At 37.1% G+C, this 17278-nt stretch overlaps 1 pseudogene; it reads right to left on the minus strand.

Annotated features, from left to right (window-relative positions):
- Positions 1 to 9178: 9178 nt before the first annotated feature.
- LOC143440279 (proteasome subunit alpha type-1 pseudogene) lies at positions 9179 to 10250 on the minus strand (annotated as a pseudogene).
- Between the last annotated feature and the right edge of the window lie 7028 nt (positions 10251 to 17278).

Genomic DNA, 17278 nt, shown 5'->3' on the forward strand with positions numbered 1-17278 from the left:
TTTATCAACTATTTTTAGGGTATAAAATGAAAGAAAGAGTGTGTCCTCATTGTTGAAGTTCAGGTATCATGACATCTACTTTCTATAATAAAGAAATGTGAACTTGTATAACATACTAATTATTTCTATGGTTTGGCAGGCCATAACTACTATTGACTTTTAGTATTCTTCACAATCTCATTCAGCATTTTGTCTAATAAAATAAAGTCTAGCTGGGCAGTGGTGGCGCACGCCTTTAATCCCAGCACTTGGGAGGCAGAGGCAGGCACATTTCTGAGTTCGAGGCCAGCCTGGTTTACAGAGTGAGTTCCATGACAACCAGGGCTACACAGAGAAACCCTGTCTTGAAAAACAAAACAAAACAAAACAAAACAAAACAAAACAAAACAAAACAAAACAAAAACAAACAAATAAAATAAAGCTTATCTTACAAGGATTCTAAATAGTCTACATTATTTGTTCTTAAGTAGCTTTCTGTCAATTATAGAAAATATCACAGTGAAGCAGTGCATATAGAATGATATAAGAATCTAAGCTCCGAGTTACTGTCTAGTTTCTCACTTAGTGTCTAACTTAAGTGTTCCAACTTCACAGTGCCACATGGCCATGAACTATGTCTGAATAGTGCACTTGGCATAGCTTCTGACTTTTATTTTTACTCTTTTTATTTTTTTCCTAGTTCTGGTTTCCTGTTCTATCTCTGTAGTCACTTCCACCCACAGTCTAGACACAGAGCACTTGAAGTTCTAATTAGTTTTGAGATTATACATTTGTGATAACTCTGGAGAAGACAGAGGAGCATGTGGCTTACATGAAAGTTAAAGTCTGGATGTAGTTCATTGCTGTGGAAATTTTTTGGAGAACCAGCTTTGTAAATTTGTGAGAGAGAAATAAGAAAACACTTCGAAGTTCTAAGTAAAAAGACTATATAATAATCCATAGTGTTAAGACCTGGGTAAAATGACTGAAAATGAATAATAAAGTTCCAGAATTAAGAAATCCTTGTTTATCTATTTGCATCAACAGAAAATGATACATGGCTTTATTTTAAGGGCTTAGGGTTTTGCAGACCATTTTAAGCATAAAAAAATCACGAAGATTTCTCACTATCCCCGAAAAAAGTCACAGCACATATCTATTTTTTTCAATTAGATTTTTCTTACCTTCTAAGCTTCTTTCTTCAGTTCTTTTTATAATGTATTTTGAAGAGAAGAAAATAAAATGAATCTGTAAGATGAATGCACTAATTTGCTATGAGACACACTGTTCTAATTTTTCTCCCATTGCTGTGATGAGACACCTCCTCCAGCAACTTAGGTAAGGAAGTGCTTTATTCCTCTTATAGGTTACAGTCCTTAGTTGAAGTAAGTCTAGATAGGAACTTAAGCAAAAACTTGAAGGAAGGGCTAATTGCTATTTCATACAGAGTTACATCTAACTAGAGCACTTACAGGCAAAGAAATATAGCAGAGATTATTATCATACTACTTTGGTAGCTGTATTGCTCTGGATCTTCAGCAGGCTTTCCTTCTCCTTCTTCTCCTTCTCCTTCTCCTTCTCCTTCTCCTTCTCCTTCTCCTTCTCCTTCTCCTTCTCCTTCTCCTTCTCCTTCTCCTTCTTTCTCCTTCTCCTTCTTTCTCCTTCTCCTTCTTTCTCCTTCTCCTTCTTTCTCCTTCTCCTTCTTTCTCCTTCTCCTTCTCCTTCTCCTTCTTTCTCCTTCTTCTCCTTCTCCTTCTCCTTCTCCTTCTCCTTCTCCTTCTCCTTCTCCTTCTTCTTCTCCTTCTCCTTCTCCTCCTCCTTCTCCTCCTCCTCCTCCTCCTCCTCCTCCTCCTCCTCCTCCTCCTCCTCCTCCTCATTATTATTATTATTACTAAATTATTTTTATTTATTTACATTCCAAATGTTGCCCTCCTTCCTGGTCCCCCCTTCTCAAGTTCTTCACCCCATCACCCTTCCTTATTTTACCTGAGAGGGTTCTCCCATACCATCACCTCATCCCTTTCAGCATCCCCCTTTCCTGGGGCATTAAGTTTCTACAAGATTAAGGGCATTTTCTCCCACTGAGGCCAGACAAGGCAGTCCTCTGTTACATAGTCCTAGAGGCCATGGATCAGTCCATGGTCCCCAGTCTTTGTTTTGTGACATAGGCTCTGGGAGCTCTCAGGGGTCCACGTTAGTTGATACTCTTATTCTTCCTATGGGATTGCAATACCATCAGCTCCTTCACTCCTTCACTCTAAATCATCCATAGGGGTCCCAGACATCAGTCCAATGGTTGGTTGTAAGCACCTGTATCCATTTTAGTCAGCTGCTGGTAGAACCACTAGGCTCCTGTCTGTAAGTACAGTATGACATCAATAAGAGTGTCAGGGTTTGGTGCCTATGCATGGGATGGATCCCAAGTTGGGACAGTCCCTGGATGGCCAGTCTCTGCTCCACTTTTTCTTTAGACATGAACAATTCTGGGTCAAAAAATTTTAAGACTGCTGAGTGGCTCCATGTCTATCTACTGGAAGTGGTTTCTTCAGGTTCTACCTCCCCACTGTAGGGCATTTCAGTTAAGATCATTACCACTGAGTCCTGGGAGCCTCTCACATCTTAGGTCTTTGGGACTTTCTAGAGATTTCTCTCACTCCCACCACCTGCAATTGCATATTTTTATTCATTTTCCTGGATTTCTGGGATTCTCTCCTGTCTCCCCTTATACCTCATCCTGTTTCCTTTCCATTGCTCCTTCCCTCTCCAATCCAGGCCCCTCCCTCTGTATCCCATAATTATCATCTTCCTCCTTCTAAATGGGATTGAAGTATTCACGCTTGGGCCTTCCTTTTTCTTTAGCTTTCTGTGGTCTATGAGTTATATCATGGGTATATTGAATTTTTTGGCTAAATTTTATTTATCAGTGAGTGGATATTTTTAATACAGGAAAGAACTACCTCCCCAGGGAATGATGCCATTCACAATGAATTGGGCCCTTCTATATCAAATAACAATCAAGACAGTCTCCCACAGATAGGCAACTTTGATCTGAGCAGTTTCTTAGTAGAGAATCCTTTCTCACATAGCCTTAGGTTGTGAGAAGGAAATAGTTAAAGGTAACCAAGACAAATGCATACCAAAATTCTGTTTTGACAGAACTGAAGGATGTATGTATTTCCATGATAGCAATATTTGACTAGCTTGTGAATGACTGTGTTTGATATTCAGCAAAACACACACACACACACACACACACACACACACACACACACACACAGAGAGAGAGAGAGAGAGAGAGAGAGAGAGAGAGAGAGAGAGAGAGAGAGATCAGACATGGCTATGTTATTCCTTCTTCTAAAGACATTTTATTTCATCTCCTCCTTCAATCCTTTCCCCACTGTATGTTAGTTGGCTATTAAGACTGGACTGCTTTCTTAATACGCATCCAGTATCCTATATCTTATAGCGATAATGTGCTGTACATTCTCCTCATAATGTCCCCATGCCCTATAGCTAATGGGCACAGCCTCTACAAGTTTTGAACCTCTGGCTCCTTTAGTTTGGTTTCTGAAGGAATGAGGACTATAAGAAAACTCAATTGCACATATTTATGGTGCCCAATTCTGAGTTGTCTTCTTTTCTCTCTAGAATCTTCAACTAAACTTTACCTTAATGTTCTCTATACTGCAAGTGCCACTCGCGTTTGCATCCTGGTTTTTACTTTCTTATTTCCTTCTCTCAACATTTTTCATGTGCTGGTTATTCTCTAATTTTCTGCTTTGTTTCCATGTGTCTTTTCCCTAACTTTATCACAGTGGGACAGTGAAAGTGACTGGCATGCTAATGCCTAGTGTCTCTATCCCAGTCATAGGAAAGTAGCCAATGGAAACACTTAGCCAGTTCCACCCGGATTTCTCATCTTTGAGATCAGATGATCTATTGCAAACTATTTCTCCTATAGCTTCTCTAGATCAATATATTTCTAGTCTTTAAGCCTCTCTTGTCAGCGTTATATGTGTATTTTATAAAAGCTTCAATCTTCAGACCCTACTCTTGCAATATCGAGTTCTGGTCAGCTATCCAATAGTAATTTGTATTCCAACTCTTTAGAACAATTCTTGAGAAAACAGGTTATTGTCTACTACCCTATTCATTCACTGTTCCTGTGGAGTTAGGCAAATCTCTTGGTATAAATTTCTAAAAGTTCCATCAAGGTATTTCTTGATATACATGAATGCTCCAAAACTGATTCAGCATGCACTATATAGCCTTATATCTAACTAAGGCTCTCCACTGAAAAAATTTAAGACACTCCAATTTAGCTCTGGATGAATAGCTTAATATAGATTGTAGTCTGTGATGTACACTGTCACCAGAAAGGAATAAACAGCTTCTAGCAGTCAAGTAAGTATGTGAAGAAATAAATGCCTTTTCAGACTCATCAAAAGAGCATTACATGTCTTTCTGAGTACAAGGAAATTCCAAAATTAGAACTCAACCTGTGAATAAGTGTGTTTTCTTGTATAGAAGAGAAGAGTAATGAATGGGAGATGATGTTTCTTTGGCTAGTAGTATTTTGTGAAGACAAATAAGATTGAGCTTCAGAGACATCATTTATAATATTTGCTAGAAATATAACTTAAAGTCTTACCTGTTTTTCTTCTCTATGCTTTTGATTTTTTTGAAGCCTGTTAAAAACACATGTATGAAATGCCATCCTGAGAATCATGATTTTTACAGTTAATGTACACTAATTAGTAAGCAGAATGCAAACAAGTTGTCATCAGAAGGATAAGTCTTCAGATAATTGGGCCCAAAGCATTTAACTTTAATTTTTATAAGAGATGTAATAAAAAAATAAAATAAAAATGATAGTTAAGAGAAAAAAATAAGCCTGTTCAATCTGAAGTTTTTGGGTTCCTATCAATCTCTGTGACTTAATTTTAAGTGAGTAAGGTATGTAGGAGTCTCTTCTGTTTTTAATATTTGACAGCTACGTTTCTGTTAGAAAAATGCTGCTTGTTTAATATTGGAAGTTTTTCTATTTTTGCCACGTTTGTGCTAGACAAATGCCCAGCACTACTGCACCCCTATTGGTCTTCTCTCTCTCTCTCTCTCTCTCTCTCTCTCTCTCTCTCTCTCTCTCTCTCTGCATGTTTGTGTGCATATTGGTATATGTATATGTAGAAGCAATAGGCTTGAGTTGGATATCTTCCTCTATTATTCTCCATTTTAATTTTTTGGAGGAATGGGTCTCTCACTCTTTCTGGAGATTGCCAGTTGATTTGACTGGCTTAGCAGCAAGCCCCAAGGACACATTTGTCTCTGTTTCCCCAAACTGTGCTTATTTATATGTCTTGGCTTTTTATGTGGGTTCTTGGGATCCTGATCCATTCCTTTATGCTTGCAAAAGAAGGGTATTGCCCACTGAGCTGTCTGTCCCACTGGATCACTTGTTGTTGGAAATATTAAAAAGAATTGCAAGTTTCCACTCTACATCCAAAACTGATGGGTCACGTGGCTCCAGAGGGTCTGCCAAGATGAGAACACCCCAATGGAGTCATGTGGCCCTGAACATAGTGCAGGACCGTGCTGTTCTTTTTAGTATTTCCCACAACAATCACCTCCTTTTACTTTTTTTTTTTTTTTTTTTTTTTTTTTTTTTAATCTTAACTACCCTTTGAGTACGCTCCTTTCTACCTGAGAAATTTTTGAACTTCTGTTTCTTTTTTCATTGCCTGATCTTTAGGGCAAGATCCCCATTTTTTTTTTCTTGGGAGGCTTTATTTTTCACTCTCTATGCTGTACCCATCATCATATCTACTATGGACAGAAAGTAGACCTAAAAATCATATATTGAAGGACAAAACCCCGGAGAGGCTGCATTAAAAAACTGACACTCCAAAAACATGGTTAAGGTAAAATGAGATTACACTGGGGGATCCTGTTACATTAAAAATGGTGTTTTTATTAAAGGCACCAAAGAACTCACAGCCTGTGTTTTCACGCATAAAGTGAGAAAGTATCTAAGTGCACAAAATGAGGAGGTGTCTCCAATTAGAAAAGTGACCCTTCTCATAAAGATGTGTAGATTCCTGGATCCAGAACTGCTCAGCATGGATAATGCTGGGAAAATAAACTTTTGCTGCTTAAGCTTGCCTCCTGAGGTGTTTCATTACACAAGTCTGAAGAGATGAATATAAAAACTTGCTCGAACTCCAATACTTGTGTTGACAGGGAACAGACTCAGACCTCTTGGCTAACCCCCAGCTCAGAACTTAGTCACGTGTTTTCAAGTTCAGGCTGACCATGTTCACTCAAAAACAGTCTACTTTCTGTTTAACTTGCACCTATGCATGAACTACTTGTTCACGTGATTTATTTGTCACCATTCATCTTGTCACCCCAGCAAGGAAGTTGAGAATTGCTCTTTCTTTATTGGTCAGATGTCTGCTCTCTTCTGAGACGCTTGAAGGCAAACATTCATCTTTGTACCTATTTATTTCTAGAATGAGATTCGAGCTTGGCAGTTCACAGGCACTTGAAAGTGAATAAATGAGTATTTGCAACAGTAACATTGTTCACTGCAGCCTCTGAACCAGCCAGAATGATTCAGGTGCCTGTTTCTGCTGGTAAATTGGAGCAGATTACGGAGAAGAAGAAAGCTTATTGCTAGCAGTAAACATTGTTTTCATCTTAACTTATCCCAGGAGTGTTCAAAGTCTTTCAGTCTTCTAACCTGAGCTTTTAAAAGTATATATTTGTCTTTAGGAATGGGGTTTGAATGAGAATGTTCTCTGTGGCCTCCTGTATTTGAATACATGGTCTCGGATGGCTCAGTGTCTTTGGTACAGTAGATTGTAAAGCCTTTGGGAGGTGGAGCTTTGCTGGAGGAAATACATGAGCAGGGTGGGCTTTGACAGTTTATGACCTTATTCAATTTCTCATTCGCTCTCTCTGCTTTGTGTTTGCTGTTGAGGATGTGATCTATCAGTTTCCCATTCTTGACACCATGCCTGCTACTAGCTGTCATACCTTTTTGCTATAATGAACTCTTTTTTAAATTTTTAAATTTTCTTTGATTGAAAATAGATTCTTTTCTTTTTAATATATCCTGATTACTCTCTCCCTCGCCCCCTGTAGTCTGACCAGTTTCTCTCCATCTTCCCTTCCCTCTACATCCACTGCATTTCTATCTCTCCTTTACAAAGAACTGGCTTCTAAGAGATAACAATGAAATGTAACAAAATGGAATATAATATGATAAAACAAACTCTATCATATCAAAGTTGGAAAGGGCAAACCAACAGAAGGAAAAGATCTCAAGAGAAAGCATAAGAGTCACATACTCAGGAATCCCATCAAAACACTAAACTGGAAGCCATAATATATACAAAACATAGACCCATGCAGGTCCTGTGCCTGCTGCTTTAGTTTTTGTGAGTTTATATGAGTTTGCCAATGTTGATCGAGAGTGCCTTATTTTCTGGGTGTCTTCCATCCCTCTTGCTCTTTTTGTCTCCTCTTCTGTGGGGTTTCCAGAGCTCTTGGCAAAGGATTTGATAGGAACATCTCAGTTAGGGCTGAGTCTTTCAGTGTGTAATGTCGGGATCTGGGTCTCTGTAATTGTTCTGGTGCAGGAGGAAGCTTCTCTAATCATGGCTGAACAAGCCATTATTCTATGAGTATAGCAGAATATCATTATAAATCAATTTAGCCATAATAAACCCTTACACCCTCCCCTGCTCCTAGAAACATAAGGTCAAGAAAATTACTCTATAATTTGCTCTTGGTTATGATATTTGTTACAGCAACAGAAAATTAACCAATATACAGGTTCTAGACTTTTATTTATTCTTTTGACTTTGTAATCCATTTAGATTTCTCCAGGAGAATCTTAGTCTCTTTAAGAGCATTACTAAGGAATCCAAATGCTAGTTTTATTTGTTCTTCATAGCCTATATGGAAATTACCAGGTTAGCATTGTTGTGAGAGACTCAGCTACGTACCAGTAAAACATAGACACTAATCCTCAATTGAGGTAGAGGGTGTATAAGCTCATATGTATACTTTTTAAGGTTTTGGTTTTTGAGACAGGTTTCCTCCACGTAGCCTTAGTTGCAGTGGACCTTGCTTTGTAGACCAGGCTAGCCTTGAACTCATAGAGATTCACCTGTCTCTGTCTCCTGAGTGCTGGGAATAAAAGGCGCATGCCACTAATACCTGCATTATATCTTTTAATTAATAATGAGAAATAAGTATAGTTACTTTCATTGAGCTGGGATCCATGATAAGCATTCTCTATAAAACATCAGTATCCTCATTTTCTTATGTTAATGTTCTAAGAAATACATTTACCTCTATTCTACCCAGGAAAGAAACTAAAGCTGTCAGATATCACACACCTTACTTGAGGCTATAAAGTGAGTAAGTGGTAGAACCTGAGTCAGAATCAAGTCAGTATCTTGTTAATCTGATTCAAAGTACAAAGTGTGTTTTGCCCATTATTAATTTGTAAATGAAATACAAGAATCAAAGGTATAATACAAATTTACTTCAAGATACTCCCATTTAAAGCTGTTCAGGTGCTTTCAAAACAGTCACATGAACTAAACCCACGAGCAAAGTGAATAGCAATCTTAGCAGCCTATGTACAGTATGGAGTTATTTTTTGCTTCAGAGAAGCAAGGATTAGAAGTGACTGTTTCTGTCATACTTCAGAAGTGATTTAAAAAGCTTAATCACCTTTGGGCACAGGGTAGTGCTTCCCTTAATGTTTTTCAAGAGGAATGTCATGGGCCGAGTCTTCTGTCCTAAGTGCAGCCATGGAGCACATAAAATAATTCGCCTGCCATAAAAAGCTCTGGTTGTAATTGCAAATGTAATGGATTAACCAAATGCCACACATGTGACTCTTAAGAAGTCCATTTAAAATAATAACCTATTTAGGAATAATCACTTAAAGTATATCCTCTCTAAGCTGTTCCTGGAGGCAAGACAGTTAAATTAGTTTAACAAGAGTGTTGTAAAAGGAAAATTTACAAACTGCTTGCTCTATCACTTCCTTTTACAGTTGGTTGTTCTTGCAAATGTATCAGTGTTATTAGGTTAATTTTGTTCTTTATCCTAATCCACAGAATATGAGGAAATAAAATTCTCTCTCTCTCTCTCTCTCTCTCTCTCTCTCTCTCTCTCTCTCTTTGGTGAAACAATTTTATTTCACAGTTGTCTTTAAAACTGCAAAGACACTTATTTTCTTCATATAAAAATATTGGTATAGATACCTGTACTTCCTAGAAAATGATTATGCAGACCCTTTCAAAGAAAATGCACCCCGTTATATGGTTTCTGTGAAGTTACTTAGAGAAAACTCACATCTGGACTGATTTCTAAAACATACCACCCAATACGCTGCAGTTGTTGCTTTAAAATACAGATTACTGTCACCAGTGTATGTCCCTTCATCCTCATGTCGTCATAACCCTTATCACTTATTGTTCCATTGGTTCATCAGCTTTTTCTGCAGGTTTATCAGCAGCCTGCGAAGGCTGTGCTTTTCTCTGTGGTCATTCTTCAAGACCATCCAGGAATAAAGACATGTCATCATCATCATAAATTGTAAATTCCAAGTCTTTACCAACGATTCCAATGGAAACATTCTTTGTGGTCAGGTCCTCCTCTGCAGGGAGTGTCTCTCTTAAGGCATGCAGACCATGTTTAACCAGTTCATCCAAATTGCACTCCATAAATGCTGACATATGTCTCTCCAGGTAAGTACTAGCTGATTGAGAATGGGTTCCTATAGACATAGCTCTGTAGCCAAAATAGTTAGCAGAGGGACAGGTTTGGAAAATGTGAGGGCCCGTATCATCACAACCAGCAGCAACACCGGTCTCTGGCCATATCGTTGTGTTGGGATCTGGGTTTTGTTTCCAATTAGAGACACAAGGCAAGACACAGGAAGTGGTCTGTAAAATACAAATCTGGAATCCGAACACTCCTGGAGCATAAAGTTACACAACAGTCTGGCATCAGCAGTTAGACCCTCAATTGAGTTATCAATATGGTTGTCAACATGGAGAATTTTCTTCTAGTGAGTGGCAAGCTCTGACTATCCCCTCTTCAATCTAACCAACGCTGTATGTGTTATTTACTTTAGACCAACTGTTGCTGAACCTTGCTTAACAGCTTCCATTGTGTATTCAATTTTATGAATCCTGCCCTGAGGGCTCCAAACAGTGACATCATTGTCATACTGGTTGTGAAACATAGCTCCAGCAGGGCGATAACCAGACACAACAACAGACACAAGGACACAGCCCCAACTACCAAGAAACTGTGTCTTAAAGGGAAAATTTGTCTCCGGTGAACTCAGTAGTGACTTCGAAGAGCAGTTGTGATGTACATATAGACAGGGCCAAGATCTCAATGGTGACCTGACCAAATTAAGCGAAGCAGAATAATGCATTGAAGACAGTCAGGAAAACTTCCTTCCTTTCTCTGAGCAATTATACATTTGGTGCCCTTTGTCTTGTCCCTTCTCTTTGTTGCCCTCTCCTTTGATGCCCTTCTCTACCATATTTGTGCTTTCTCATCAAATTTAAGAATGTTGATACTGGACAAAAAGTTGTTATTATGTGTGCATATATCCTACTGAGTAAAGAAGTCAGACAGTTATAAACGAAAGCATGTAGGAGACCAATGATTGTGGGGGCTTAATAGTCAAGTCCTATGTCTTTTATTTATATTATTACCTACTTTATATTAAAATCCTTTATTTATGTTATATCTCTTATAGAGAAGCTACAGGTAAATATTCAGTTGCATATGACCAATCTTCATGTAGTCAACTATTAAACGAGGAAGGAAACCACAGATGTATAAGCAGTTTCTATACATTTTCACCATAGAAATTACCCATATTTATAGCACTTTAATTGTTACTGGTATAATGTTTGTTTAACGATTACTCTAAGGCTCCTATAGTCATCAGATGTGTTATATGATCTTTGTGCTTATTCACAAATGGGAACATATATTATTCTTAGGATAAATTATAGGGAATCACACACATATTTATATGTTTTACCTAAAAAATAAATTACATGTGGCTAAGGCCTAATATATTATCATTTTAAAGCAAAATATCTCAATATTGTCATTTTAAAGTAGAATATCTCAATAATTAAATTCTAATATATATTTTTATTTTATGAATTGTATCTCAAAATCATTTTTCTAAAAGATATCTATCTCTTGGGCTTAAAGGGGGTTTCTGAGATGAAAGAAGTATAAGAATTGCTTTGTTTATGAGTTTGGGCTTCTTAGTAACACAAACCTTATGTAAATTTTGTGACTATCTATTGCTGCTTCTTTAAAAGCAGCAAAGTGGAGGATAGACGATGTCTCCTTTAGAGACCAGCAATGATCTTAAGCGGCAGATGTACCAAGTGAATGCAGCCATCTTCCTGCCACTCTGCATCAAGTGTGAATCATTGCTTCATTTTATGCAAAATTCAATAAAGCTGGTAAATATTTAAAATGATGTCAGAGGTTCTAATGGTTGAGTTTTATTCAACAAAAAGATCCCGAGGTGCTGAGGAAATGGCTTAGAGGACAAAGTACTTGTGCAAACATAAGGTCTTAGTACCCATTCAAAACTCCAGACACAGGACTATGATCACAGTGCTGGTCAGGATGGAGGAATGCAGATTCCGAGAGATTTGTTAGGCACCCATATTAACCAAATCTGTTGGGGTCCACACTAGCCCCACATTGGGGTGGCCAAAATAATGTTGGGGTCCACACTAGCCCCACATTGGGGCGGCCACTGTATCCCGGCCCAAGCTGCCGCTCCCATCTGCGGGTCGGGGTTCAGCAAGAGCGAGGGTGAGTGCAGACTCTACCTAATGTCTGATGTGTCTGATTCGTCTGATCTCAGTCTGATTCTGATCTGTTCTGTCTCTGCCTTTTATATGTCTTACTTCTAAGCCACGCCTCTAAGTTACACCTTTAATCATGCCCTTAGGTCTTGTCTCTAACTCTGATCTCTACACTTCTAAGTCATACTCTTAAGTCACACACCTTTAATCTCACACACCTTTAATCTCACGCACCTTTAATCTCAAGGTATCTAAACCAAAATTATCAAAGTGTGCTCAGCTGTTGTAGGCTATTGTAATCTAAGTCTCATGTCAGGGTATATGGCTCAAGATGGCTGCAAAGCTGATAGCCGCTTTCTGCTAAAAGTCGGCCCCCAACACAAATCTGTGAGCTTCAGAACAAGTACAAGTCTCTGTCTCAGAAAGAAATGGAGCTCTGGCCTCCTTATCCACCTGTGTGTGCACATGTACCACACACATACACATGTATACAAACAATACACTCAGACAGGCTGAAATTTTCCTCAGTCACACTCTTGAGTATGACCTTATTGTGTGATATTGCTTACTAAATTTTTATCAATATGACTGGTCTTCTTAATAAAAGGGTTCATGAGAAGAAATAGTGTAGTCACACATTGAATTGAGAGAAATGGATATGAAAAAATGAAGAAAATGTGGAAAATAGAGGATTGGAGTACAACAAAAGGCTGCCAGTGATTGCTGGCAAGCAACTAGGAGCTGAACAAGGCAAAAGATTCTCTCACAGGGTTCTGAGGGAATATAGCTTTGGTAATACCTTAATTTTGAACTTGTAGAATCAAGAATAGATAATGTGTTTCTATGACCAATTAGTGTTTTTCTATGAGAGCTAGAAATAAAATCACATTTTAAGTAAAATCAAAATCCTCTAATTTTGTACATGTATTCTAAAACATTTAGAATATAATATACTTTTGCATATATTCATAATGTTTTATGTGTATACAAAGCACACATTATTTTTATATCATTCCTTAGTCCTCATTTTTTACTTTTAACTTGAATTAGGAATTAACAACTCATGAATTAGAAACAACTCATGAATAATTGTACTTTTGAGAAATATTATAGAAAGGAAATACTTAATGTATAATAGAAGCTAAATTATCTTGATTAATACCCATTAAAAAGGCAATTTACACCAATGGGATTTTATTCTTCATTGGTTACAGTACTCCATGAATTGAAATTTGTCATGCCACACTACACATTGAAAATGAGGTCCAGGAGCACTGTCTATACAGAATGATGTCATTGACACGAGTTGCCTGGAAAAAGCCACTGCAAAGTTAATTTCTCTTAGTACTTTTAGTAGCATTGTGATAAAATTGGTGTTTCACCTTATGGATTGTTGTATCATCTCACTATTTCAAAGGTCATGAGGGTTCAAGAGAAGTACTGTTTCCTCATGGAGATCCTTAAATCAAAGCATTAAAGCCAGAGAAAAGCAGCAAGAGTTTCTCCTAATGAACGCTTTTAAGAAAACAACAATATATCATGATGTCTATGGTTTGCATAAATCCATTTCCTCAAACTTGGACATATTTATTGAGTTAAGACATCTGCAATCAATTACTAATGTCTGATGACCTTGCTAATGATTTAGAAAAAGAACAAAAGCAGTGGAAGTATCTGTGCTACATAGAATATAGTATTTTATATGGTATTCTTTTATTCTCAAAAACTTATTTCTTTTGACTGGGATGTAACATTCATGTTTATGATGCTTGACTGTACATTAGTGAATATATGATACATAAAAATTTCATAATAACATCTGTATTTGTATCATGTATTCATTTCATTTTCAGTGTAAATAAAAATAAGGGCCACCTCCAGTATTCCACATGTTAAGTGGTATAATTGTGATGTGAAATTACAAGAAAATAAAGAGTGTAGATAGTATTAATAGCTTAGAAAATATTCTTTAAAATTTGACAAGAATTATGGCTTCTTTTCATCAAAAGCTTCCATGAGAATTGTCCTCCTGTTCTTACCTATTCCACATTCAGAAGAATACAATAGTAAGTTTCGAAGGCACTGTGTTTAGGTTCTACAGGCATATAGTTCCTGAGAAAGAGAAGGCTCTGTACCACCTGGCCAAGACATGGTGTGATACAGACATTCTTGACAGAAGTGTTGAGTCACATCCAGCTTAACTTGTATGATTTCCTGAGTGGAAGGGCCAGAATTCCTGAGAGCAGAGAGATATCATCACAAAGAAAAAGCAGCTTCAGTTGCTGGCTGGGCTGACTCAGCCTGGACACAGTGGAGGTCTTCAAGGTTAGTTCCACTAGAAGATGGTAGGACAAATGCACCCAATGCCCCACCTTGCAGGACAGACTCTGTTCCCATCTGTTAGAAGGCAGAGAGTGTCAGAACACAAAGGGGTGTTCAATGGAGCCTTGAGAAGACACCATTTGCATTAGACTCTAAAGTCTATGTTTAGACTCTAAACTCTAAAATTTAGAGGGTCTTTAAGTGCTACTCTGAGCACACACATCCAGAATTTACCAGGAAGCCTTAAAAGTGTCAAAATGATTCCTAGTAATGCCCCTGTGCAGAAGGGAAAACTCCAAAATGGTTTAAAATAAACACAACTAAATTTATCCTTCAGGGGGAAAAAAACCATATTGCGTATCCAACTAAACATCACCAGGCTTACAAAGAAGCAGAAATAATGTGCTTAATCATTAAATAAAAACCAATACCACATCCAAATCAAAACGTAGTATGACCAAACTTATGGGACACAACAAAGATGTCTTTTAAGAGGCAAGTTCACAGTACTAAGCATCTACACACAAACCTGGAGTGAGCTCATATTAATAACTATAGAGCACACTTAAAAGCTCTTGAACAAAAAGAGAAAACCACACCTAAAAACAATAGATAGCAAGAATTAATCAAACCCATGGCTAAAATTAATAAATTAGAAAGAAACAAAACCAAAGAGTGTATTCTTAGAAAAAAAAATCAATATTGATAAGCCTTTAGCCAGAGATGAAATCCTTAAATATAAATGAATCGGGAGACATAACCACAGACACTGAAGAAATCCATAAAAGGACTATAATAAATAAACAAACTCAAGTTCAAATTGATGAGATAGAAACAAAGAAAAAATCAATACAGAGAATTAATGAATCAAAGAGTTGGTTTCAGAAAATCAATATGATTGACAAACCTTAGCAAAATTAACTAAAAAACAGAGAGAGAAGATACAATTTAACAAAATTAGACACAAAAATGGGGACATATAAACAGACAAGACAATCAAAAGAATTTAAGGACATACTTAAAAAAACATACTCCAGCAAATTTTGAAAATCTAAAAGAAATAGATAATTTTCTCGATATATACCACCTACCAAAGTTAATTCAAGATCAGATAAACAATTTAAACAGACAAAGTGAAATAAAAGCAGTAATTAAATGTCTTCCAACCAAAAATAGTTCAGGGCCAGATGGTTTTAGTGCAGAATTCTGCCAGACTTTCAAAGAAAAGTTAACCCTCAGCTGTTTTTAGGAGGCCATAGTTACCCTCTTATCTAAACCACATAATGTTCCACTGAACAATTAGAATTACAAATCCATTTCTTTTATGACTATAGAAGCAAAAATGCTCAATAAAATATTTGGAAACAAAATCAAAGAACTCATCAAATGATTATCCGCTATGACCAAGCAGTTTTTTTAAATTATGATTTCTAGAAAAAAAAAATAAAAGCCTTAAATATTCATTTCCAGACAAAAATATTTGTCTAATTATTTACAGTTAAACTTGTTGAATTGAAAAATACATTTGCCTACATTCCTTTCCCAAATTCTATGAAAGTAAGAATGATTTTATTTCAGAACCTGCTTCCAGCAATGCCATGTGCCTTCTCTTAGCCTTCCTTCTCCCCCTTCACATCAGTCTCTTTCACTTCTCCGGACAATTTTGCTTTTACTTTCAGTGTGTGTGTGTGTGTGTGTGTGTGTGTGTGTTGTGTGTGTGTGTCTGTGTGTGTGTCTGTGTGTGTCTGTGTGTGTGTGTGTCTGTGTGTGTGTGTCTGTGTGTGTGTGTCTGTGTGTGTGTGTGTGTCTGTGTGTGTGTGTCTGTGTGTGTCTGTGTGTGTCTGTGTGTGTGTGTGTGTGTCTGTGTGTGTGTGTGTGTTCAGTTTTCTATATGAAGTCTATGATCAACAAAGACTGGATTGATTTGATTAGTATGATTGTATCTAATCACATCCTATTCTCTCTAAATATACATATAGTCAGTCACATATAAAATACTAATAATTAATTTAGATTTTGTTTTCATATAGTAAAAAGAAGCTAATAGCATCAAAGATATAATAGAAAATAAGAGATGCTTACAAGTGAAACGTGGACAGCAATTAAAGGAAGGGTGATAACCTTTGCTATGTATAAAGAACCAGGTGCAGGGTGCACTGGGCTGACAGGAGCAAGAGTGTATTATATGTGCCAATAAGAATTTCTTATGTTCTTCACATTTCTGCCACTTTATTATGTCAATTTCTCAACATTTGGCAACTAGGCAACTATTTGTTTCTCTTTTTCGAGGTTAATTTTGGAAGAAATGAAACAGAGGCTGGAGGCAGGAGGCCTGCAGCTAAAAACAGGGAAACTAAAAATCTATCTTACTAAAGGTAAGAAGAAATTTCAAGTTTACATTGTTTCATGAAAATGAAAATTTTTCCAATTATATGAGAAAAACTCACATAATTTTTTTAAAATAAAGGCATTCTCTGAGGGCAGAGTTACTCAGATAAGAAAGCCACACTAAAATATTTTTAAATTATAGATCAATATCCATCACGCAAATGTACTAAAAGAATTAGTAACTGAGTTGACCAAAGGTTAAAGAGAATAAACTAGTATAAGTAAGGTTTTATATTTGAATCACTAGGTATCTTAATTAGGGTTACTATTGCTGTGATGAAATGTCATACCTAAGACAGCTTGGGGACAAAAGAGTTTATCTGGCTTATATTTTCACATTGTAGTCCATAACTGAAGGAAGTCAGGACAAGAACTCAAAAGGGGCTTAAACCTTGATGAAGGAGCTGATGGAGCAACCATGGAGAAGTTCTGCTTACCAGCTTGCTCATTCTACTTCCTTAGCCTGCTTTCTTACAGCACATAGAACCACCAGCCCAGGGGGAGCACCACCCACAATGGACTGGACCCTTCTCCATCCATCATTAATTAATAAAATGTCCTATATTTGGATCTTATGGAGGCATTTTCTCTGTTAATTTTCCCTCTTTTAGATAATGCTAGTTTGCTACCCAGTTGACATAAAACTAGCTAGCACGCATGGTTTATTATTTTAATGTCAGTCAAGATAGTCTATAGTAAGAACAGAC

The sequence above is a fragment of the Arvicanthis niloticus genome, chromosome 29 (assembly GCF_011762505.2).
Source record: "Arvicanthis niloticus isolate mArvNil1 chromosome 29, mArvNil1.pat.X, whole genome shotgun sequence".
Taxonomy (NCBI): domain Eukaryota; kingdom Metazoa; phylum Chordata; class Mammalia; order Rodentia; family Muridae; genus Arvicanthis; species Arvicanthis niloticus.